Source organism: Anastrepha ludens, chromosome 2 (genome assembly GCF_028408465.1).
Source record: "Anastrepha ludens isolate Willacy chromosome 2, idAnaLude1.1, whole genome shotgun sequence".
NCBI classification, from domain to species: domain Eukaryota; kingdom Metazoa; phylum Arthropoda; class Insecta; order Diptera; family Tephritidae; genus Anastrepha; species Anastrepha ludens.
In genome coordinates this window covers 63,755,613-63,780,660 of record NC_071498.1, presented here as the reverse complement: position 1 = coordinate 63,780,660, position 25,048 = coordinate 63,755,613, and the positions used below count along the sequence as shown (strand labels likewise).

The window sequence follows — 25,048 nt, the reverse complement described above, 5'->3', positions numbered from 1 at the left end:
AAAATAGTAAAAGCGGATTTTAACTTTTATTTTTGACTGAAAAATAAAAATCAAAGTTTAACTTTTATTTTATTTCTGATCAAAAATTAGAAGTCAGTTGTTAACTTTTTTATTTGACGAAAGAAATAGAAGTCAAATTTTAACTTTTATTTTTGACTGAAAAAATAAAAATCAAAGTTTAACTTAAATTTTTGATCGAAAAAGTAAAAGTCAAATTTCAACTTCAATATTTGACGCAAGAAATAAAAGTCCAGTTTTAATTTTCATTTTTGACTGAAAAAAAAAATAAAATTTTAACTTTCATTTTTGATCGAAAAAAATAAAATAAAATTTTAACTTTAATTTTTGATCGTAAAAATAAAAGTCAGATTTTAACTTTTATTGTTTATCTAACTTTACTTTGTTCAGTCAAAAATAAAAATTTAATTTAAATTTTAACTTTTATTATTGAACGAAACAAATTTTAATTTTAACTTTTATTATTGGCTGAAAAAAGTTCTAATTTTAACTCCTATTTTTGACTAAAAACATCTCGGTAAAAAAAAAATTATTTATTGACTCTTTTGAAGAAGAAAAGCATAACAGTAACGTTCCCTGATGAAATCCCCTTGTCTCAGTTTATTTCTATGTAAATTTGCTTAAGCCCACTTCTGGCTTTTACTTTGTATTTTCACTGATTTCTTAACGAAACTCATATAATTACTGGCATCAGAAGAGTTAATGAAGTTTATAAGTAATTGCTTATGACTAATTGGCTAACAATACCAACTATAAACGTGAATTTTCCGAATGGAATACTCGTAAGCCAACCAAACAGCTACACACATACACACATAGGTGCATGCATGCATACTGTCCGCATAGAAAACTGGCCGATCGACCAGCTGTGTGCAGCGTAAACTATTTAAGACTGCTTGAATTATGGTGCCAAGCGAGCCCAGCTGGCTGGATGCCTTCGAATTATTTTCTTTATTATTTCTTACGCCTGCAGACATTTGCAGAGGCACTGTTGCACTGAATTTGTGAATTATAGCGCAGCTACCGCTGGGAATTACAAAATAAAGCCAACAACTTATTGTCTTATTGTATACACATACACACACATACATATATGCATAAACTACATACCAGCAAACATTCCAAAGAGCAGGGAAAGGGTCAATAATCGACCTGACATTTGTTAGCTCTAGCCTTGTGAGTAGTACGAGATGGTCCCTTAGCCAGTACTACACTGGTAGTGATCACTTTGCAATACTTTGCGTTATAGGCAAACATGATAGGCCGAAGTCATGTAACTCGCACGAGGTCAGATACCGGGTTGGAACACTGGACCCGGAAGTGTTCGAAATAATGATGGCAAATTTTACACCTACTGGAAATGCGGCTGAAAAAGCTAACCAAGTCATGAGGCAACTCACTAAAGCATGTGATGCAGCTATGAGTAAAACAAGGCCTAATAAAAACCACAGAGAGCCCGTTTACTGGTGGACGGAAGAAATCTCTGCAGCACGCGAAGAATGCAATAGAGCAAGAAGAGCATATCAGCGGTCGAGAGGTACGACCAGCTTTGAAAGGAACAGACTCCTATTTAAACAAAGAAGGAAAACGCTAAAAAATGCAATTAAGAGCAGCAAACACCAATGCTTCCAAAAACTATGCGAGGATGCTGACAGCAATCCATGGGGATTTGCATACCAGCTGGTGATGAAAAAAACAAAAGCCTTCAAAGCGCTTCCCACGACGTGCCCGGTTATTCTGCGCAACGTGGTCAAAACATTATTCCCCCAACAGCAAGGCATCGCAGCCAACGCTGCCAGCTGTATGGAGGACGATGGAAATCGATGCCTGGCCAACGCTGACGAAATTTTGCACATTTGCAAACAGATCAAAGGCAATAAGGCACCCGGGCCCGATGCGATCCCGAATGAAGCTCTTAAGTTGGCAATCCAAAAGCACTCAGAAATCTTTGTGAATGTTTACAACTCCTGCTTAGAAGAATGCACATTCCCGAAAGAGTGGAAACTGCAAAAGCTAGTGCTAATACCAAAAGGGTCTAAGCCGGCGGAAGATCCCTCAGGATACCGCCCACTATGCTTACTGGACACGGCAGGGAAAATACTAGAGAGGCTAATCGTAAATCGCCTGGAATCTTCCATCGATAGTGCCGGAGGGTTATCGCCGCACCAATATGGCTTCCGTAAAACACGCTCTACCACAGATGCTGTTATAGCGGTTAAGCGCATTGCTCGCAAAGCGATTGAAGGTTCTCGCTGGCTCTACGGAGATAAAGAGTATTGCCTAGTCACAACGTTAGATGTTAAAAATGCATTTAATACAGCGAACTGGGGCAAAATCCTAAATGCACTGGAGAATTTCCGAGTCCCAGCCTACATTCGGAAAATTGTTGCAAGCTACTTCACTAACAGAGTGCTGCAATACAAAACCGACGAAGGAATGAAAAGGTACAGAGTAACCGGAGGAGTACCACAGGGGTCAGTGTTGGGCCCACTCCTCTGGAATATAATGTACGATGGAGTTTTGCGTCTCCAACTACCTCCAGGATCCCAAATCATAGGGTTTGCTGATGACATTGCAATCGTAGTCGTTGCTAAATTCCTAAACCAGGCCGAATCGATTTGCAACCAAGCGGTCGAAATTACCAAAGATTGGCTGCGCATTAGTGGTTTAAGCCTTGCAAACCATAAAACAGAGGCAGTCCTCATCAGTAGCAGGAAAATAGTTGAAACAGCAAATCTCAGAGTAGGTGACCACGCACTAGAATCTAAGCTGTACATAAAATATCTCGGGGTAATGATTGACCACAGGTTAAGCTTTAAACAGCATCTAACATACGCCAGCGATAAAGCAGCGAAGGCTGTAACTGCATTGACACGTATTATGATGAATACGAGAGGACCTAAGCAGGCTTCTAGGAAGTTGCTTAGCAGTGTGGTATCGTCTATCCTGCTATATGCGGTACCAGCCTGGGTCGAAGCAACTAACTGCAGCACATACATGAAAGGCATTAAATCGGTATACCGGTTATGTGCCCTCAGGGTGTGCTGTGCATTCCGCACAGTATCGGAAGATGCTGTATTAGTCCTCGCGGGTATGCTACCAGTTAAGCTGACTGCACTAGAATTCGCCGAAATAAAAAAGCATCGAGCGGATCCGGCACAGCTGACTAACCGAAGGACTGAACGGGAGCGAAGCATCCGTACTTGGCAGGAGGAATGGAAGAACTCCATGAACGGACGATGGACATATCGATTGATCCCGAATATCACAAGATGGATAAATCGAAAGCATGGCCAGATAGATTTCTACCTGACCCAAGTACTTAGTGGGCATGGATGCTTTAAGGCTTATCTGCATAGATTTAAGCACGAAGATGACCCGTACTGCACCTTTTGCAACAGTCTAGTTGAAGATGCAGAACATGTTTTCTTTGTCTGCCCTCGTTTCGAGCTGGAAAGAGTAGAATTGAGTGATAGGGTGGGGAAGCCAATAATGGTTAGCAACCTAGTAGATATTATGCTTGACTCAGAAGAACATTGGTCCGCTGTCAGTAACATGGCAAGGATAGTAATTACCAAGCTGCGTCACAATGAACAACAGCGCAGATTCTTACGTAGAGGCAATAGGCCACACCCCCTCCCGTGAAGTAGTACTTAATAATATTTAACGGTATTAGGAATCACCAACTGCGTCACGCTGAACAGCAGCGCAGATTTTCAAGTAGAGGCAATAGGCCGCTCCCCTCCCAGAACTAATACTTAACGATAAGTAAATACCAAACTGCGATGTGCTGAACATCAGCGCAGATTTTCAAGAAGAGGCAATAGGCCGCTCCCCCTCCCGTGAAGTATTACCTAACGGTCGTCCCGCGGGGGGGAAACGGAGCAGGGGTGGGGTTTTTAGTGGGTGAGTCGAAAGACAAGTCTCACACTTTTCGGCTTTCAATGCTTTTTGCCACCTCCAAAAAAAAAAAAAAAAAAAAAAAAAAAAAAAAAAAAAAAAAAAAACTACATACGTGTGGAACTGGTATGAGTAGCCCAGCTGATTCGCTTCCGCTTGAATGCTTAATTCCTATGAGCGACCGTTTACTTTTTTGTTACATTTCTTTTGATAAACGTTTTTTAAACGTGAGTGCAATTTTCATTTTTTTTTATTATTTAATTTCCTGCTTTTTTGCAGTATTACAAGTAAACTAGGACATTAGTATTTATTACATTCTTCTCGCCACATATTATCCTAGAAACAGCGCCGCAACACCTGCTACACAACGCGCCGCCACATGTCTTTGAGATTCCCCTGTTCGTCGACAGTTGCATTGCACTCGGCGACCACCGTATATGCAATTGTTGCCACATGTAATTTTTTTGTATTGTTTTTTTTTCTTTTGGTGAGGGGTGCACAGGTTTCCCTCCATCAATTACCGCCAATTTCTTGAGCATAATCTTTAAGCGAATTGCTTATATGGGCTTAAGCGCACGCACAAAATTCCCGCCTAGGGGTTGCTTGGTGTGCTCCGTTCGAGGTTCGATGTGGTTTGGCCTGACCTGGTCTGCAAGCACCAGCTGCTTGCATTCACGCTGTCTTTAGCCCATCGATCGATGCTCGCAGGACAAAATACGCGCACAGGACAGCTGTTCGGCGAAGGATATTTACCTTCCGATTCATTTTTTATTTCTTGCTCCCTTTCACTGGTTCGCTTACTTCTTTGGCTGTTGCATTGCATTGAATGATGTGTGGCTCCTAGTTTGGCGTGTTTCGCTTTGCTTACGTGGTTTTTTAGCGTTCATATTGTTCTTGTTGTAATCTTTTGTTTGCTGCGCCCTTCGCTCGATCGGGGTTTTTTCTTTCTTTTTATTTGAGTTTATTTTTGCTTTACGTCTCAGATTATTTGGTTTTTCTTTTGCACTTCTTTACGTTACTACCTTTTCTATACCCCATTTCTGCTTTTTTTATTACTGCTACATTTCTCTTTTGTTTTCCGACAGCTGCTTGCGCTATGTTTCAGCTGCTTCCTTCTTGCAGGCTCGATCTCATACTTTGCCATCGGGATTAACCTTCGTCAAGCGCTCAAATACTTTCGTGAAAATCTTTCCCCACTTATGTGTGTATGTATGCCATGGTGTGTCCTGTCGATCAATTTTCATGCTACTCTCAACTTGTTTTGGCATTTTTTTACATTTTTTCAAAGGTACTTCAGTCCTTTTTTGGATCTGTAAAACATTTTAATTATGCTACGGAAGCAGGTAGGCACGCGTGTATGCCGTCAGATAAGCCAACATTTCGAGTGTTTAGCAAATCAAATATTATATAAAATGTGGAAAAATTACTGCATATCTACGTATCACAATCTTTTATAGACTCCGTGCATGTGCATGGCTGCTTATATTGCGCAGTTAAATTTTATTCTTTTTTTCATTTTCATTTTCATTCATTGTCACCCTTCCTTATCCTTTCAGCATATCTTAGCTGCATACTCGCGGAAATCCGATATGAAATTTATTGTTTTGCTTGCAAATACCCACTCACACTCGCATGGCATCAGCAGCTTTTTTGTGCTCACCGCTTTCGATTTTACGTACACTCGTGGCCACGCAAATCTTACCTTATCGCACTCTTTCCTCAATTGCTGCAGTTTAATTTACCAAATTTTTTTTTGTCTCCAAAATTAAGACCATCCACAAATTAGAAAATATTGCCTCTTAAACGAAAATTTTTTGAGCAAAAAATTATCAATTTTTTTAACAAAAAATTATCAATTTTTTTAACAAAAAATTATCAATTTTTTTAACAAAAAATTATCAATTTTTTTAACAAAAAATTATCAATATTTAGAGCAAAAAATTATTGATTTTTAACTATGATGACAATTTTTCTGTCAAACGCACGCATGCGAATTTTTGCTATGCTTCAAATTTTTTCAGCGCCCGAGTAACTTTTGCGTTTATTTTCGATACAAAAAATTGATAAATATTTTAGTAAATGCTCTAATATGCCGTTGAACCGCCCTTGGCGGGAATGAATCAACGAGATTTTCGAGAAATTCGTTTGAAATTTTCTGTTGCCATACTTTTTTTCTGCGCCTGTAAGCAACAAATGGACACAACAGATGCCACTTTTTTTAACCGTAAACATGGGAATATATCGTTGATTAAATATCGTATAAAAACTTACCGATTTAGCCTCACGATGACATGGTGGGGAGTCATCCCGAAAAATTACCTCAGAAGTATGCCCGACAGGAACGATACAATTGGATACAGGTTAGGTTAAGTTATGACCATACAGGTCCTTTGTGATACCATTGCGCTGCACGGGAACCTCATTTACTTTCCTGGAACCATTTATGGCTCTTATGAAGGGCAGGATTGGTCCCATCCCCACGCCAGACAGCTCTGTAAGAGAATTGGAAAAATTATTTACCTAGACAACCAGCTCTGATTTCAGTTAGGGCTGGACAATTGCAAAGGAAGTGCTCAACTGTTTCTTATTCTTCCTCATCTCTACATCTTCTGCAATATTCATGAGAGAAAACTCCTAGTCTCAAGGTATGCCTGTCAAATAGCCATTGACCGGTTATACAAGCCACGAGATATTGTGTCTTCAGCGGCTAAGCAATTCCTTTGTCTTTGGACGCAACTTCGCCATACTTTTAAGCGTTTATCATTCCATCAACAAAGCCTAAAGGGGCCCCGTATATAGAAAGAAAAGTATGCGCAGTCCATTTGGCTTTCAGGCTGATTAACCGTTCTCGTCATACCCTTATCTTTAAAGCGTTCCCTTGGAAATCGGCGGAACGCGGTAAATGGTCCTTGCAGTGCAAATTGCACTCTGCTTTCATCCGACCATAGTATCGTTCTCCATTGCTTCAACAAACAAGTCTAATTTGTTTTTAGATAGAAGTGGTTTTGCGCGGGCTTCCTTGTATTTAAGCCGGGACTCCTGCGGCCAGGTCTTGAATTAAGGCTACTTTATGTTGTTCCTCCAGATGCTTACTAATTTGTATGGAGTTTTTAAAGCGTCGATCCTTTAAACACATCCTACGATTAACCTCATTTGTGCGGGAAGACGTCCTTTTCCTAGTTCCAATTCTAATCTGACGCTTCAAACGGCCATCCGGTTTTTTTTTTTTTCATTTATTACAGATGGCTACCTCCAACTTGTCTCGCTATCGCGCGAATAGGCATTCCTTCTTTTTTCTAAAGTAAAAGCAATCAAGTTTTGATTGCTTCTATTTAGCGCACATTTTTTTTTAGTTCTTATGTTTAATGCACGATTCTCCTAAAATATATTTGTCAATATTTTCAATGCACTTCAATTTCAAATAAAAACTCTGGCGCCGCTCAAAATAAAAATTTAAGTCATTTCGACTAGCAATAACGGCAGTTGAAATGCATTATTTACATGAAAACATTTACTGGTACGGTTTGGGTGGCCACGCGTGTATGTTTGTATGTTGTACCCCTTTACATGGTGATTATTCACCCCTTACGTGAAAGCATATTTTTTTGCTGTTTGTCGATTTTTGCTTAATGCGACTGTCACTTATTTATTACGTGTTCCAGACATTTATCTGTCGATAAACGCTAGTGTGGCATAGTCCATTTGTATGTATTTTTATTCATAGTGCATTAAATTATTAAATTTCATATCCTTCGGCGCAAACTACCCCGTTTTTGCATTCACTACAACCCCCACTTATGTACGAGTACACTAGCAATTTATCACACTATTTATAATTGAATATACTTCAAGCTTTAATTTTATGTAACCGCCCCAAACGACATCAGCTGCTGTCAATTCATTCCCCGTTGCTTTCCGTTGTACTTGACTGCAAACCAAATTTTCAATTGTTATTCTGTTAGCAGCGCTTTTTTCCAACGATTGCTGGCTCTATTTTTTTTCTTATACGAGTATTATATTTATACTTTTTTGCAAGAGAATTTTGTTAACAGCTGGTTTAGGTCTCCTGCATTATTGGCACACTTTGTAGTTGAAGCCATGAAAAATTACCGACAATATTTTTTTTTTTGCATTTTGTGCTCAACGCTGGTGTTATCTGCTTTGGAGATCTATCACTGATACCGTTTTAATGGCGTTTTATTGAAAATTTATAGCACGTGCCATTAAAGGTGCACCTTATGGTGATATCGGCATTACAAATTTTTGTATTCGATTCGAAGCGACGCCTGCATTACAGCAGTCACTGAAAGCATAAGGTATACTTTTAGGATTATTGTATCAGAACCTTATCGGTTGTGCCAATCGGTGTTGCCTTGGCAACAGAGCGTTTTTCGTTACTGAAATTGAATTGAATGGTTCGAAAGGCTTACAATAATCCCCAGAATAGGGGTTTCTTTTTAAAATTAAAAAAAAAATTTTAATTATTTTGTGCAGCATATTATTGGTTTATTCGAGAGAGCAAATATTCCGCCCTAGTCCTAGAATAGCTTGGTGCGTGAGTACAATTCGGAAATGCGTAGGTTCGAATCTCCGGGGGTATGGAACAGTAAAAGGATAGTAATTTGTTTCTACTAGCAGTAATCCTTCGGCAGGTAATGGCAAACCTCCGAGTGTATTTATGCCATGAAAAAACTCGAACGACTTCGTTCATGTGGTTACTTCGGCTGGCATCGCAGTAGTGCATCCTGTCTTCCAAGACCTTGGTGACGGTTTCTGCCTACATCTTCCAAATGGACTGCTCGATAATCGGCTTAAGCCCCTAAATCGTTAATGACTACTGCGATAAATGCTTACGCGATTTTGACCAAGTTTAACAAAGCGCGCCAGTCGTTTCTTTCTCGTGCTAACCGGCGGCACCAGTTGGACACACCAAGTGAACCCAAGTCCTTCTCCACCCGATCTTCCAAACGCAGAGGAGGCCTTTCTCTTCCTCTACTACCACCAGCTGGTATCGCATCGAATACTTTCAAAGCCCGAGCGTTTGTATCCACTCGCACGACATGATCCAGCCAACGAAGCCGCTGAATCTTTGCTCGCTGCGCCATGTCTATGTCGTCGAAAAGCTCATACAGCTCTTTGTTCCATCGTCTGCGATATTCGCCGTTGCCAACGTGCAAAGGTCCAAAAATCTTACGCAGAGTCTTTCTCTCAAACACTCCAAGTGACGCTTCATCTGATTTTGTCTTCATTCAAACTTCAGCGCCATACGTTTGGACGGGCATGATGAGAGCCTTCTAGAGTGTTAGTTGTGTTCGTCGAGACAGGAATTTACTACACAATTGCCTACTTAGTCCAAAGTAGAATTTGTGAGATTCTCCGTTGTTAATGGATTATTCGCATAAATTCAGTCCCTAATGGCACTCTGCAAAAAAAGTCGAACGGCATCAAATCGCAGCTCCGAGAGACGGCTTATAATACAATTACCGAACTTGGCGCGCCATCCTTCTGACACCAAATATCGGCCAATCCATGTATTCTGTTTCTGGAAAAAAAATCGTGTATCATGCCTCTATAGTGCTCACCATTGACGGAAATGACGGCGTTTGCAGATCCCCAGATACTTCAGTTTTGCTTGTTAACATAGTCGCCGAGGTGAGAATAAGTTTGAACATAAAATATGATTTTTAGTGGAAAATCGTTACCCATTTTGAGCTACTCTAAGGCCCAACTCTTCCTAACTTTGGTCAAGCGTAAAGCAATGGTTCTTGATAACCTCTTCGTGAAAGAAAACCCCAAGAGTGTAGTCTGCACTAGACCTCCCCATCCTTTGAGGTCAAGTTCTCAATACATTTAATGTCTCTCTTGAGTGCATATAAACATTAAATGTGTTAGGCGCGCGCATTGGCTGTGGCATCGAACGCCGAACTTGGTTCCATGACCTGGAATGACCCCATCAAGAAAGAGCTGAGAAGCGAGGAGCTATGGTTACGTGGCGTAAGCTGGCGCCAAACTGTGAGGCTACGCCAGACTAAGTCCTTACTAGAAGGGTATAATTAAAAAGGGTCATAATGCTCCCTCCATCATTTACTGGCATTCCCACTGATCACTGCAGATCGCACAGCCATCTGCACAGGTTCGAGATAACCTAACGACTCATGTCGTTTCTATATCCCATCTTCACTTCCTTCTCGCATGCGATGGAGAAGTAAACTTCTCGGCCTGGTATTGAAATATATAAGAAAGCCACATACCCCAACCCAACTCCATCCTAGATTTTTTGAACGAACTGGACGCAAACGAACTTAAGGACGAAGTACAAACCTTAATTTTTTTCTATGAGTTTGAATTAGTAAGTAATAGTAGTAAGTAATTAATAGTTCGGCGGCCGCCGTAGCCGAATGGGTTGGTGCGTGATTACCATTCGGAATTCACAGAGAGGTCGTTGGTTCGAATCTCGGTGAAAGCAAAATTAATAAAAACATTTTTCTAATAGCGGTCGCCCCTCGGCAGGCAATGGCAAACCTCCGAGTGTATTTCTGCCATGAAAAAGCTCCTCATAAAAATATCTGCCGTTCGGAGTCGGCTTGAAACTGTAGGTCCCTCCATTTGTGGAACATCATCAAGACGCACACCACAAATAGGAGGAGGAGCTCGGCCAAACACCTAACAGAAGTGTACGCGCCAATTATTTATTTATTTTATTTTTTCACGCCTTCTAATCAACGTTTCTTCTCATTTCTTTCACTAAAGGCGCAGCAAAATACGAGTTATCGCTGTATTCTATAAATAATGGGTGATTCAAAATGCCACGAGGAATGGACGTTTAGAAAACCAACTTAAAATATCAGCTTAAATTGACCTTCAGTAGTTGAAGTGGATAAGCTTTGTAATCTATTTACGTCATATACAGTCGTGGTCACATTAATGGCCCCGCAGTTTTAACTATTTTTTATTACTTTTACGAGGATACCAAATTCAGACATCGCGGCATATAGGCAACTCCTTTTCGTGCTGTCAAATGCAGCTTTAAAATTGAAACACGGTGATTTCTGTCTATTCTCCTTTCATGGATCTTTTCCAATGCTTGGCGCATTGTGAATATCTGGTCGATTGTGGATTTTCCAAGTCTAAAGTCACATCCATAAGGTCCAAACTGGCGGCACACTTAATATTATTACACTATAAGTTATCCCACAACAAAAACAAACAAAAGTGAGAAACTTTCACTATGTAAAAGATTTAAAAAAATCGAAAAATGTACAACAAAATTTTAAGTCAGAAATATTAGCAAAATACTGGGTATGCAGTTGTATAGCTCATTAAATTTTGGCTCAAAATTCGCATTTATTTTTCACAATTTTTCTGGTTGACGGCTTCTATACTCGAAATATAAAAAAAAACAATTAGTGCAATTTTTTAGTGATTTCTAACTTGCATTCTATTTTACGCAGTATTAAACTGCATACTCGGAATTTTTCTGAAAATTTTCTTTAAAAAGTTTGAAATTTTAATTAATATCACAGGCCGACAAAATTTAACCAACATTCAGACCCAGAAACCAGACTATATATTTCCGAAGGTTTATGATGCGCTGAATCCAAATCTGGCCTCAGAATTGCTCTATTAGTTTGAGTTTTCGAGATATCCTAACCTAAAAGTGCAAAAAACCCCATTTTTGCCCATATTTGAAGTTATGTAGCCTTGCAGATGTTTTCTTTCACCAAAATTAAAGGATGGCATCTTTAAATACAATCCTTCTTTTTTCAAATGGCGTTTTGTTTGCTCAAATATCATTTTTTTTTCGCAGAGATATCACATTTTGAAATTTTCATGTTTCGAAATTTTCCTACACCTGAAAATCGATTAAGATAACATAGACATGATATAGTCGCTTACTAATTTTCTTGGGTTTGAGGGCCTGAAATATATGGATTAATAGTATGTAAATTTGGAGTTTGTGGGAAAGCCTGCTTGCGGTTATGTGGGTTAGCCTGCTCGCGGTATGATAGGGGTGGTTTCTAGGGGTTAGGGCTGTGTGTGACTCGGTACCCAAAGGTTAGATAGTGTAGGGATGTGGTGAGTCAGCACACTTATGGTGTGAGACAAAATTTTAAGAAAAATAAGACTCAATTCAAGAAAATTAGTAATCGAATATATCATGTCTATGTTATCTTAATCGATTTTCAGGTGTAGGAAAATTTCGAAACATGAAAATTTCAAAATGTGATATCTCTGCGAAAAAAAAATGATATTTGAGCAAACAAAACGCCATTTGAAAAAAGAAGGATTGTATTTAAAGATGCCATCCTTTAATTTTGGTGAAAAAAAACATCTGCAAGGCTACATAACCTCAAATATGGGCAAAAATGGGGTTTTTTGCACTTTTAGGTTAGGATATCTCGAAAACTCAAACTAATAAATTAATTTTAGTTATCAATCCGAATTTTGCATGGACAGAGAAGCAGATATTAGTTTAAATTATTTCGGATACTTTTCCTTGTAGACTAGTGTATTTTGTGAATTTCTTAAAATTTTGTACGACGTTACACACGAGTTACATAGTTTTAGTTGCAGTGAAACTTATATTTTATATATAAATTAAAATAAAGAAAATAAACTTGACACAATGTGGCCGTGCTATTATTGTGGTCGAGGTTGTATGTAATTGGGAGTAAATAAAGTACATACGTAAGCACTTATAATTTTCTAAGTTCACTTAAAATTTTCTATGCTCACATGCACGCATATCAATACAAAATGGTATACATACATATGTATATTCGTCACCATTTATGTTGTTGGTAATTTTTAAATACTTCAGCTTAGGATAAACTATTTCACTCACTAATCTCTCGTAGTTTTCAAAGAGAATCCATTCGAAATGAAGAAGATAAGAGAGTTGGTGTTTGAAGCGCACACTTTTGTGTATGTGTGTGTATATGTAACTTATATGTTATCGACATTTCGGCACGTGTATCTGCTATTCGTTAATTCATTTAGCTGATTTATGGTGTTTATTAATTTTGGTAATAGGCAAATTTTACAGGCGGTACTCCGATCTGCAACACGTTTTCAGGAATGATGCTAATGTATTTAAATAAAAATTAAAAAATTCATATTAGAGCGACTCCATGTTAAGTATTTTGGACATTATTGTTGCTTTTTCTGTAGGCTTGAGTATATAAAGGGTGATTTTTTAAGAGCTATAGTTAAGTTTTTCAAACAAATACAAGTAAAATTCAAAAAAATTCATGAAATTTTTATTTAAATCGATAGTACAGTTCATATAATTTAATGTTTGAAAATTATTTCAAGCAAATGTTGACCGCGACTGCGTTTCAAATGGTCCATCCGCTTAGTCCAATTTTGGCATACTCTTTCCAATGTTTCGGCCGGTATCTCACATATAAATGCTTTAATGTTGTCTTCCAATGCGTTAATTGAAGCAGGCTTGTCTGAATAGACATGAGCTATAACATAGCCCCACAAAAAATAATCTAAAGGCGTTATATCGCACTATCTGGGTGGCCAATTGACAGGACGTGAAATAAAATGTTCACCGAACTCGCCTCTCAACAAGTCCATTGTTACGCGTGCTATGTGGCATGTGGCACCGTCTTGCTGAAACCACATGTCATGCAAGTCAAGCTCTTGCATTTTGGGCAAAAAAAAAGTTGGATATCATTTCACGGTAGCGCTCACCATTCACAGTTACGTTACGATTCGCAGCATCTTTGAAGAAGTACGGTCCAATGATACCTCCAGCCCATAAACCGCACCAAACTGTGACCTTTTCTGCTTTTATGGATACATTGGTAGCTCTTGCAATTCTTCTGGCTCATCTTCACTCCAAAATCGACAATTCTGCTTATTTACGTACCCATTGATCCAAAAATGAGCTTCGTCGCTGAACACAATTTTTCGACTTTAAACTTTCTTAACAGAACACGCATTTTTATAATAAAATTCAATGATTTGCAAGCGTTGTTCGTTTATAAGACGATTCATGGTTAAATTATAGACCAAACTGAAGATGTTTGACAGTGAAACAAAGCAGGAAACGTGCGTCAGCTGTTTGAACCAACTGTTTATAAAGATAATAGCTAAAAAATCACCCTTTATAATAGGCTAAACCGGAAAATTCAAAAATTTTTGTTTTATAATTTTGAGAACTATACAAAATTGGAAATTTTGATATACAGTTTTTTAAAGTGATCTATCTTCTTTTAACATTTTTATAATTTTATTTTTTTTTTGTTTAATTTTTTTATTATATTATTTATTTATTTTTTTTTTTTTGTTACTTTTAATATTTTAATTTTTTTCATTTTTTTATTTCTTAGGATATAAAATTCTTTTTTATGTTCAAAATTTTCATTACCTTACATTTTTGTTCCTTATCATGTATTCCGGTAGTTCTATTTAAAAAACAGTGGGGAAAATTTTGCAAAACATTTTAGCCTCTAACTTCTCAACAGGTGGGGAAGTTCTCTTTTGCGAGAAAGAGCCAAAAATATCCATAACAGAGTGATATGTTATAACGAATTAAAATGTCCCACAAAAATATTTGTCATGAAACTCTTCTGTGAGTATCTTAATACAACAAAACTCAAAATTCAACTTGAATGCCAGCAAAACGCAAAATTTGCGCCACCTAGTATTTTTTTTGACTCATCAATTAAAGGCAAACGACTATTTGCTTCGTTTGAGCCTCACACCCACATACGCGAACAGAATGTCGCCTAATCATAAAAGTTATTCAAAACCACAACTGGCAGTGAAATAAATAAACTTCAAGTAGACTTTTCTAATTAATCAAATATCCAAATTCAATGAAATATCGCGCTTTCTTCTTCAGCTAAGCGGCTATTTATTACTCTCTCAGTGTAACTGTGAATTGCTCGAGAATTGACAAAAGAACGCTTTTCTGCTATTTCGAGCACCCGCAAGCGACTAAAGAATCCCCACTTTTGTGAAATTGTTGAGTAATCGTTGCTACTTTCTTACGGTAAATCAACTTTTTGCACTAACTGACCGCTCAAGATGGCTATTTACGCCCACATTGTTGGTGTTATGACGAAATTCCCCTCTTGCTGCGAATTATAGTATTCGGCTGGCAACGCCATTGCCAGCCAGCAAACATGGCGAATGTATGGCACGATCACTCTTGCCTTCTTGTTGCTGTTTTGTATATTCAATGATTAAAAATGTTTTCCTATTTAAACATGAAACAGTTCACACAAAATTGCTCTCATATCAGCAATAAACAAATACACACTTCCATACATATATACTCATATTGAGATGATTGTTGGTATGTAATTTTCAGACCGCAAGGTTTTAAGTGCGCGCGAAACTCATGCCTATGAATGCACATATGTATGTATGTATGAAAAATTTTATATGGATTTGTTTGATAACTGATAACAAATCGGCATATGAATTTTTCCCACATTCTGGGTTTGTTCGTTCTATTTTCTGGTGAATTCCCAAACCTCGCGTTGCTATTTGCCTTTTATTACGATTTATTTTGCATTTTAATGGCACACCTAAGTATTTCCCTGTAAATGTTTTAGTCGATTTAATTAAATCGTTCGTAGTAAATTGCCTCGTGTAAGTTTATTTAATGCAGTGGTTAAATCAGAGTTTTTTCCAAGATATATTTGTTTTAGATAACTTAATTGGAAATTCAAAGTGATGAGTACTAAATAGTACAAATATTATGAGTTTTATGCGGAAAATCTAATTTAATTTAAAATTAGTAATCAGGTTTGCCCCACCCTCTACAGCAAAGATAACTTTAGTCTATTCAGTGAATATAAAGCTTGCTTTGTAGTCGAATTCCTTGTACTTGAAGTATCTACTAAGAAGTTTTTAAATTAAAATCTGATGTAAACCCAATATTTATGTAAAATATGTACAGGTTTTTCAGACCATTTTGATTCTAATTTTGTCTAATTCGCTGATAGCCGGAAAGTCTTATTGGACTCACCTTCTCAATTATTTTCACCATGTCCGTTTATTGCATCACAGCCGCTATGTTAATGCATTCTCAGAGTGTCACAGTTTAGTGAGCAATTTAGAGCAGTGACCCCATTGGTACGTTTTTCTTTGAAAATGCTGCTGAAAAAGTCATTTCGGTCAGCGGTGAATCTTACAGAGGTATGACAGACGTTTTTTTTTTGTGGACGGAAATTGAGTACGTGGACTTGAACGAGCTTTGGTTTCAGCAGAATTGCGTGCCGTGTAACACGGCCCATGCCACAATCGATATTTTGGCGCAAAGTCTGTAATGATGTTAACAGCCGTCTCGGTGAAGTTAATTGGCCACCTCTGAGTTGCGATTTGAGGCCATTCGACTTTTTTGTGGGCAGCCGTGACGTACCGATGTTATGCGAACAATCAATTAACGATTTAGGCGCTGAAGGGATCCCGGTGGTTTAGAGCTTGAAAATTTTGGGAATTTTCAGGAAAGCTTTTTTACAATAAAAAAAGAAAAACGATATTTAAGTTTTTTAAGCTTTTTATTTAAGGGACGGCCATATTTTCCCTGATTTGCGTTAAAATGATTTAAAATGAAGAAGTCAATATATTTTTTTCAAAATTCACATACAGTTTATTTATCATTAAAATAATATAATTTTTTTTATTTTAATCATTTAAAATGGGGGGATGCACACTCAATTCATCCAGGAAGGTCGCAGCGGGGCTTCTCAATCGGCGAGCATTGTAAAATCGGCGTCAGTGACCTGAATACAAAAAACAAAACATTTTTTTTGTTTATTAATGTCATAATTTCTATATGAATTAAAAGCAAATAAAAAAAGAATTCGCGGAATAAAATGCTTCAAAAAAAATGAAGTTTAGGGCGAATTTTCCTGCTATTTTTGCTTCAGACAAATTATTTTTTCGAAAAATTGAAACACATAGAAAGTAATTTCATAAAAAAGATGTGTGCAAAATTTCAGTGAGATCGGCCAATAACTTTTCGAGTTATCGTGTACGCCAATTCGAAAAATATGGTTTTGAGAAAAATGCGTCTAAAGTTTGAATACAACGTAACTACACCTCTCCCAGCGCTCGAACGCAAAGAATAGAATCGTCACGGTTGACGATCTATAATATAAGAAATACTTAAATTTACGTTCTAAAATTTTTTTGACATATTCTTAAAGGATTATATTAACATTTTATGAAAAGAAATTTTTTTTTTTCGAAATCTTACAGGTATCTGTCCCCTTAGCTTCCTTTCCATACAAAAATTAAAAAAAAAAAATAATTTTAAAGTTTTAAACAATGGCGCTGAAGTTGATCCTCCCGAAAAATTGGACCTCGACGGAGTTGTCCATTTTGGTTCTTTTATTTATCTGAAACACAGAAACCAAAACAAATTATTAATATGTATGACTGTAGCTATGTCCCGCACTAGAATAAAAAATTTGACAAAATGGCGCGGTTTTGACACTCTAAAAATCGGTTTTTTGACTTTACCTGCTAAAACGGCTTTATAATCGAACTCAATTATCGGAAATGTTTTTTTTTTCTTATGAGGAGCCTTTTTATGTCAGAAATACACTCGAAGGTTTGCCTTTGCCTGCCGAGGTGCGACCGCTATTAGAAAAACCTGTTTCTATTATTTGATGTTCATGCACGGAAAATCGAACCTATGTACTCCCGGATGGTAGTCACGAACCAACCCATTCGGCTACGTCGGCCGCTGTAGCCATCCAACCCTATTTAAATTGGCGAAATCTGCCACAGAATGCAGTCTTCTTCTTTCATCGCATTTTTCGCACCGCTAATTCCAAAGGATTTCAAAATATAATATAAGCTTCATCAAATTTCCCACCACTTATTGCCAAACACAGTTGCCATAATTAAATTTCCTTGCATGTTTCCTTTTCATTGCGTGCGATTAGATTGATAGAAAAAATTAAATTCAGGAAGTTGTTAACATGGCTGTTTAAAAAAATTAATTATACTTAAAGGCTTATGACCCTTCGATTTGTAAAGGAAATTCGAGCAAAATTAAGCTTTTAAATGTCTACCAACTACTTGACGACAACAAACATTTAAGCTGGTTATTATACCAAATGTGATAACAAGTCTATACTTGTAGGTGTGTATGTAGACTGCTGGGGTAAGTAGGTTTTGAAAAAGGGTGGCTCGTGTCCAGCACTAGTTCGCTCGCACCACGTTGCACTTCATCCGCTAAGCGAAATGTGCAAATGTGCAAATGTTTGAAGTTTCCTTTATTTTTTTGTTTGTCTGTTGCTTTTTCCTGCACTTCTATTAGTGACGTGCTTTGCCTTGTCGCACGCCGCATGCCGTGCGCTCCTCCTTTTCACGGATAGAGATACTTGTATGGCCAACCATTGACCAACTCAAGCGCTAGCCATTGTCCATTGTCCATTGCATTGTTGTCATTGCCTGGCGGCAGGCGGCTGGTGGTTGGCATATGGCTTGTATGCGGGCAGTAACAATAATAACTAAGTTGTTTGGGTATATATTGTTTGTGTGTGTGTGTGTGTGCGGCACTTTGAGCGCCACTGCGGCAAAATTTGCGAATATGCATATGCGGCACATTATTCGCCACCAGGCATTTGTGAATTTCGAAAGGGGTTGCTGCTGGTTGATGGCTTTCGCTCGCCTTTGGCTCTGAGTTATTATCCTTTAATGTACACCGACGGATGGCAAAGAAGCACCAAAAAAAAAAGACGAAAAGTAGAAAAGAATGCCTGTCGCTTCCTGCTGTTGCTAAACCTTTTGCTGCTTCTTAAATTCACTTATGCACTTATTTGACTATTCTTTTGTTCGTTCGTTCTTTTTTTAATTTTCTTCAACTGCAACATTCTTGAAAAGCCACAAAGTCGCATATGGACGCAAATGGCTAAATTTTTTTGCTACTCTTTGCAAATGTGTTTTCTTTGATGGTTTCATCTAATTTTAAACAATTATGGTCTTTGGCATGTCGGGTATGTCGATTGTGGCTGTTGCACATGCTTGGCGCTCTTGCGTTGGTGCCTGTTGCTAACTCCTCTTTTATTGCTGGCAGCGTTGCTTGCATTGTTACTTTAATCGTTGCTGGCTCCCTACTCGCCAGGTTATGCTTAGTTGTTTAGCTATAAAAATAAAGGGTGGCCCAAGTACAAAGGTGGCGGTGGTACGGACGCAAAAATAGTCATACTGTCTAAGGATTTATAATTTTTGCAAGTGGCGTCGCACGTCAATCATATCGGACACTTGTGAACTAGGAAGTGTCAGCATACATAGAGACAAGCAATGGAACATGTAAAGGTCAAATTAAAGATTTCCATCACTCAAAGTAATTTTTTTATATTTAGTAAAAAAGTGATTTAAAAAATAACAATGGATGATTAATTTTGTGCCACCTTATAGAAGCTTATTTTGAAATAAAATGAAGTTCAATAGGTATATTTTAGAGGGGGCAAACATTTTAATTTGACATGACATGGCATGGCTAACCGTGAAATCTGTTTTGATTGAAAAAATGCAAGAACCGATTTCGCGAGATATCAGTATGATAAAAACTGTTAAATGTATCAAGTGACTACAAAATACCCTTGATTTTTGACAATTCTTTTTCGCCTAGTGTCACGCCTCCTCTTCCATACAAAGCAAATGCTCGAATTTTTCTTATGGAGAAAAGCTAACACCGTCAAAAAAAGAAGAAAAAAAAGCCGAAAATCAGCAAAATTTTGTAGTCACTTGAAGCTTTCATTTTGTTATACTAAAATTCAATGGGGTTTAAAATTTCTTACCCAGAAAGATTTTCAGAATTCTAGTTAAAAAGTTTACAGTTTTGAGGAAATTTTTAAAATTTTTGTTCAAAGTTTGGAACTTGGCGTTATATGGTTATAGCTGTAGTATAAACTATATTTAAAACAAATAGTGGTGTGTTTATAATTTTGCAACGAGGTTATTTTTGAGAGAAAATCTAAGGGTACGAATTAATAATGGTTAGGCAAGTAGTAGAAGTCAGGATTTATATAATATAATTTTCAAGGGAGCTGGTTCCGTGTGTAAAATTCCACGCAAGTGAGGAAAGTCCCTGATTACCATTCACTTGGGAGTGGCCGGGACAATTTTTCTGCATTCGGTCCAAACAGCTCACAACCGGGCTTCGCTCAAGTATCCTCTGGATGGCTCCCGAGTGAGAGCTTATGTGAGAAGGCTGGCTGTCTGGTTGTGCGCTGGGTTTGGGACCCGCCACGTAAAAATCCCCTCCTATGAAAAACAACAGAAAGGTTTTTGGAAATTAAAAAAGGAGTATCCCGCGAGAAAAAAGAATAGAGGACATAATTAGGTAAGGCTATTAAGTAATGAAACGGATGCAGTTAAAATTGTATTATGATTTCTTGCACCTTTACTTATGATTACCTGCAATATGCACCACTTCGTTATGGGCATTGCGTTCCTTGCGATTATTGAAAAGGGTTTTCCAATAAGAGGTGTTATTTTGATATTCAAAGAATTATGATATTTTTTAAAATAAATGATCCGATGTTTATTTCATTATGAAAAGGAAGGTTCGCCGTTAATAGTGGAAAATAATATGAGGCTAATTACCACCACGTCCACGATTACAGGACAATATCCTGTGCCCTCGATAGCCTCACGAATTCGATCTTTGAGGTCTTAAATCGACCCTGGTCTGTTGGCGTAGACCTTCTTTTTCATGTAGCTCCAAAGAAAAAAGTCGCAAGGTGTTAAATCACAAGATCTCGGTGGCCAATTGTGATCAACCTCTTCAAGAGATAACACGGACCGGAAACTTTTCCCGTAAAAGATCAATGGTTTCGTTGCTTGTGTGGCACGTAGCGCCGTCTTGTTGAAAATAAACGTTGTTCAGATCAATACCATCCAATTCCGGCCATAAAAAATCGTTAATCATCTCTCGATAGCGATAGATAACTCCTGTTATTGGAAAACCCTTTATTATTCAAAACAGTACAGCAGCACTTTTTTGTCAACTTCTACATGCATACCGTTTTCGCTTCCACAGCTTCAATGAGCTGAAATCTTGTTTCTTTTAGAACAGATATATAGTAAGTCGTGCGGCATATGACCCATCGAATGAGATGGATGGTCAAAAACCGGGATGCTAAACTTAGTTAGAACCTTTTTGGTAGACCATGCAAAATGAGCTGGTACATGGCTTATGAGTGTCCTTCCACATTTTATTTTTTTTTTGTTTTTTCCTTTTTTCACGGAGTTCAGCAAGAAGAGACTGAGCTATCGCAAGAATACATCCTGCCCCATTTTTCCCGTAAATTTTCCCGCCTTAGTAGGCAAAAATTGAAAAAAGGTACTTTTTCAACTGAAATTAATTAAACCGAAATTTTCCTATGAATCAGATTACCAGCTTTAATTACCCAAGGGCAACCCGAGTGTGAATCATTTTCAATGCGGTTTCGTTTATCGAAAACGCTTACACCAATCAAAACACTCATTACTTTGTCTTTTGATTATTATTATAATTTTTTTTTTATATTAAATTGTTTTTTATTATTTTTTTTTTTTTGTTTTTATATACGTTTTTTTTTTATTTAAATGTTTTTCTTTATTTAAAATGTTTTTTATTTTAGTTTAAAAAAATAATACGAGAAAAAAAACAAATTCCATGAAAATTTAAAAATTAAAAAAAAAATTGTAATTTTAATTAAAAAAATTATTTCATTAAATTTTTTTTTTTTTTTTTTCAAATTAAAAATTTTCACGGAATTTTTTTTTTCATTATTGAAAATACTTCCTTTAGATTTTTACATTTTTTTTTTTTTCGTGGCTGAGACTATACTCAGTAATCCCTGAAAATTTGTTAATGGAATTCCCATAACTTTTCGCGTTATATTCAAATACGTTCAGCGAGGCAGAAACTGATCCCCAGAAGGCAATTTTATTTGTTAATATAGCTGCCGAGATGAAAATCCGCACCGTCAGTAAATAGTCGGCATTCTGTTGGCGTAGGTCTGAGACTCGAACTGAGGAGAGTTAACGTCACAAATAGTCGTTTGTCTTTAATTGCTGAGTCAATAGAATCTTGTAGGTGCCGTAAAATTTATCATCGATTTTTTTTTAAATATTTTTTTTATGATTCTTTTTGTGTATGTATCATTCAATTTTGTTTTTAAATAATTTTGACTAAATAAAAAAATGATTTTTAGTGGTGGAAATCTTGATTTTGACCTTTACGCGCTTCATTGCTTGTACGTTTGTATGCTGCAGCTAGACTAGTTCACAAGTTCCCGATATGATTGACGTACGACGCCATTTGCAAAACTAATAAATCTTTCGATAAAGTGATTAATTTTGTGCCACTTTTAAATATAATATTATTTATATAGCCGCTCGAAGTGAAGCGCAAAATGTTCCTAAAGTGAAGTGTATTCTACAACAACATTGCGCTAGGTTCGCAATGACGCTATGACGACGGAGTCCATCAGTATTGGGCGCAAAAGAGAACTGTCATTGTCGTTTTAAATATTAACTTCTTATTGAACCACCCTGTAGAAATTTCACTTGTCGGATACTAAAATTTAGTCTGCCTTTAAGCAAATGTCGAGTTTCTGTATTTTCGCTGCACTTGCATACATACATACGTTCATCACTATTTTATGCCCTGCGCCTCTTTCTCACTTCTTCCTCAATATCATGCAACATTAACAACATTTGTTGCTCATTTACCTTTGGGAACAAAATACATACTTACATACATATTTGTACGAGTGCGCACCATTTATATCGCCTGTGTTTGGTTAAACGTAAATATTAAATTGGGCGTAATTTTTTACAATTTTAAAATATTCCCTCTTACTCTGAAATCGAGCTTATACTCATAACCCTTGGGTATTGTAAAAAGACTATCATTCATGCGCTTAAAAGAAGATATTCTCGTATATATGTATGTGTGTATGTATGTTTACAAGAACAAAAGTCGTAGCGAAAGTCAAGTGTTGACAGTGGATCGTAAATATTTGCACAACACCCTGAGTGCTGTCTGTGCGATGGTTAACCGCAGATACATAAAAAAGAACAGTTGGTTTTTTGTGTGTAGTGGTCGCTCCACGGTAGGCTGTGACAAACCTCCGAGCTATTTCTGCCGCAGTAAAATTTCTCATAAACTGTTTGAAGGCGGCGTAAAACGGTACATTCCTCTATTTGTAGAAAAATGGCAAGATGCGCACCACAAATTGCAGAAGAAGCACGGCTAAGCACCTGTCACGGATGTGTTTATTGAACAAGTAAATGTGCTGTTCATTTTTCGCTTTTTTCGACAATGAAATTTGCATAGTAGGAATTATCCGATTTACATATTATCCAATTTCATTATACCGGAATTGGCAAAGTTTTCGGCGCTATTGGGAGGAAAGTGAACCAGCTCTCCTGTGGCTAGAACCAAAATTAGGTTAGGTTCAAATGTTTGAATTGCAGTCTGGTATAGACGAAAGTGGACCAGCTCGTTTTCACAAGACTCCTGAAGCTAGATCCAAGATTAGGTTATGTTGAACTGGTTGACTTGCAGTTACACACAGTTTGGTGTTTTGAAGTAGTCCACCCGCATGGTGCCTGTTTCTGCTGCGAATTTAAGCATACATTTCCAATTTACTGCTGAGATGTCTTCGAATCCATCAAACTGGGATGCCCCCAGATATTTTAAGCGTATTTTGAATAACGCAGAATATCCGCAAAGAAGATGCTCTACAGCTATCCTTGAGCCCTGCTCTTTACATATCCTGCATTCCTCGCTGTCCGAGATTCCTCTACTATAAGCATACGCCCCTACTGGGCTTTGTCCCGTCAGCATGCATATCATAGTTCTACAATCTCATCGGCGCTATTAGCGCAATTCCAGCCGCGGCAATTGAAAAACTTCTCGACTGGCATCCAATCAAATTAGTAGTGAGAAATTCGGACAAAAGATCTGCTCTAAGACTGAGAATGGTCACAAACGGTTATCTATTTAATATTTCATTCCCAAGGAATGGATGAATGGTGCTGGCATGTGGGACCGCCTTCACGATTCCATTGATTGGCCTTCTGATTGTACGAGTAAACGAATTTTTACATACTCCACCAAAAGAGCTTCTTCTGGGATGTAGTGTCGGCGACGTAGCCGAATGTGATTGGTGCGTGACTACCACTCTTTAGGGTCCGATTTTGAAACCTAGTTTGGGCATGAAATATCAGCTGATAGAAAAGGTTTTTTCTCTAAAAGCGGTAGATCATTGGCAAGTTATGACAAACCTTCGAACTCTGTTATGCATTTTCTTCCATGATGCTGGAGTGTTTTGTTTTTTTTTTAATTGAGAAAATGCACACGACCACCAGCAAAAAATAAAAATAAAAAATCAACGCGAACATCGAGCCGTTTTAAAGTTTTTCCCAGTGAAAAAAGAAATAATTATATTGTAATAATAGGACCCGAAAGCTGAGAGCAAGAATGACAGATGTAAGAAACATTCTCAAAATTCACACCAGTGTTGCCAGTTTTTTTTTTTACAAAAACCAAATATCCGAAAATACATAAACTATATTTTCGACCAATAAACTGTAACCTCCAAAGCAATGAGATGTTTTAGAAAATGAAGTAGTTTTTAGTGTTTTGAAACAAAAAACAATCAATTTAAAATAAAATAATATAAACAGTTTTAATTATACTTAACTAAATATGATAGAAATTATCTCTATAAACTGGAATATTTATCAAATATTAAATTATATTTTGTTTTCATAAAATTCAGTTGCACTTTTGTTTTGTAAATTGCTTCGTTAATGTTTATATACTCTATTCAATCCGATACCGCAAGTTTAAATCAAAGAAATATTTTGTTTTTAAAATACCAGAGAATACGGAATTTCTAAGTTATTAATTTTATATTTATTGATTCGGGACTTTTTATCGTAATTCAACATTTTTTTAAAATTACGATATTTCAATTTATTCATTAAAATCTTAAACTTCAGAAAAACTGTAATTTATATTCAAATCAACTGTGTCAGCTTGTCTAAACAAACTGAAGTTTACAGTTAAAACTGTAAAACTGGCAACATTGGACCACACTCTTGTCTGACTTTGCTTTGTGCTGCTAGGAAAATATTTTTTTATTTA

The 25,048-nt window shown here is 37.1% G+C and overlaps 1 protein-coding gene across 7 annotated transcripts in view; it reads left to right on the top strand.

Annotated features, from left to right (window-relative positions):
• The window catches only part of LOC128871628 (mucin-19), a 125,325-nt gene that overhangs the window by 63,028 nt on the left and 37,249 nt on the right, over positions 1-25,048 (top strand). The window lies entirely within an intron of this gene.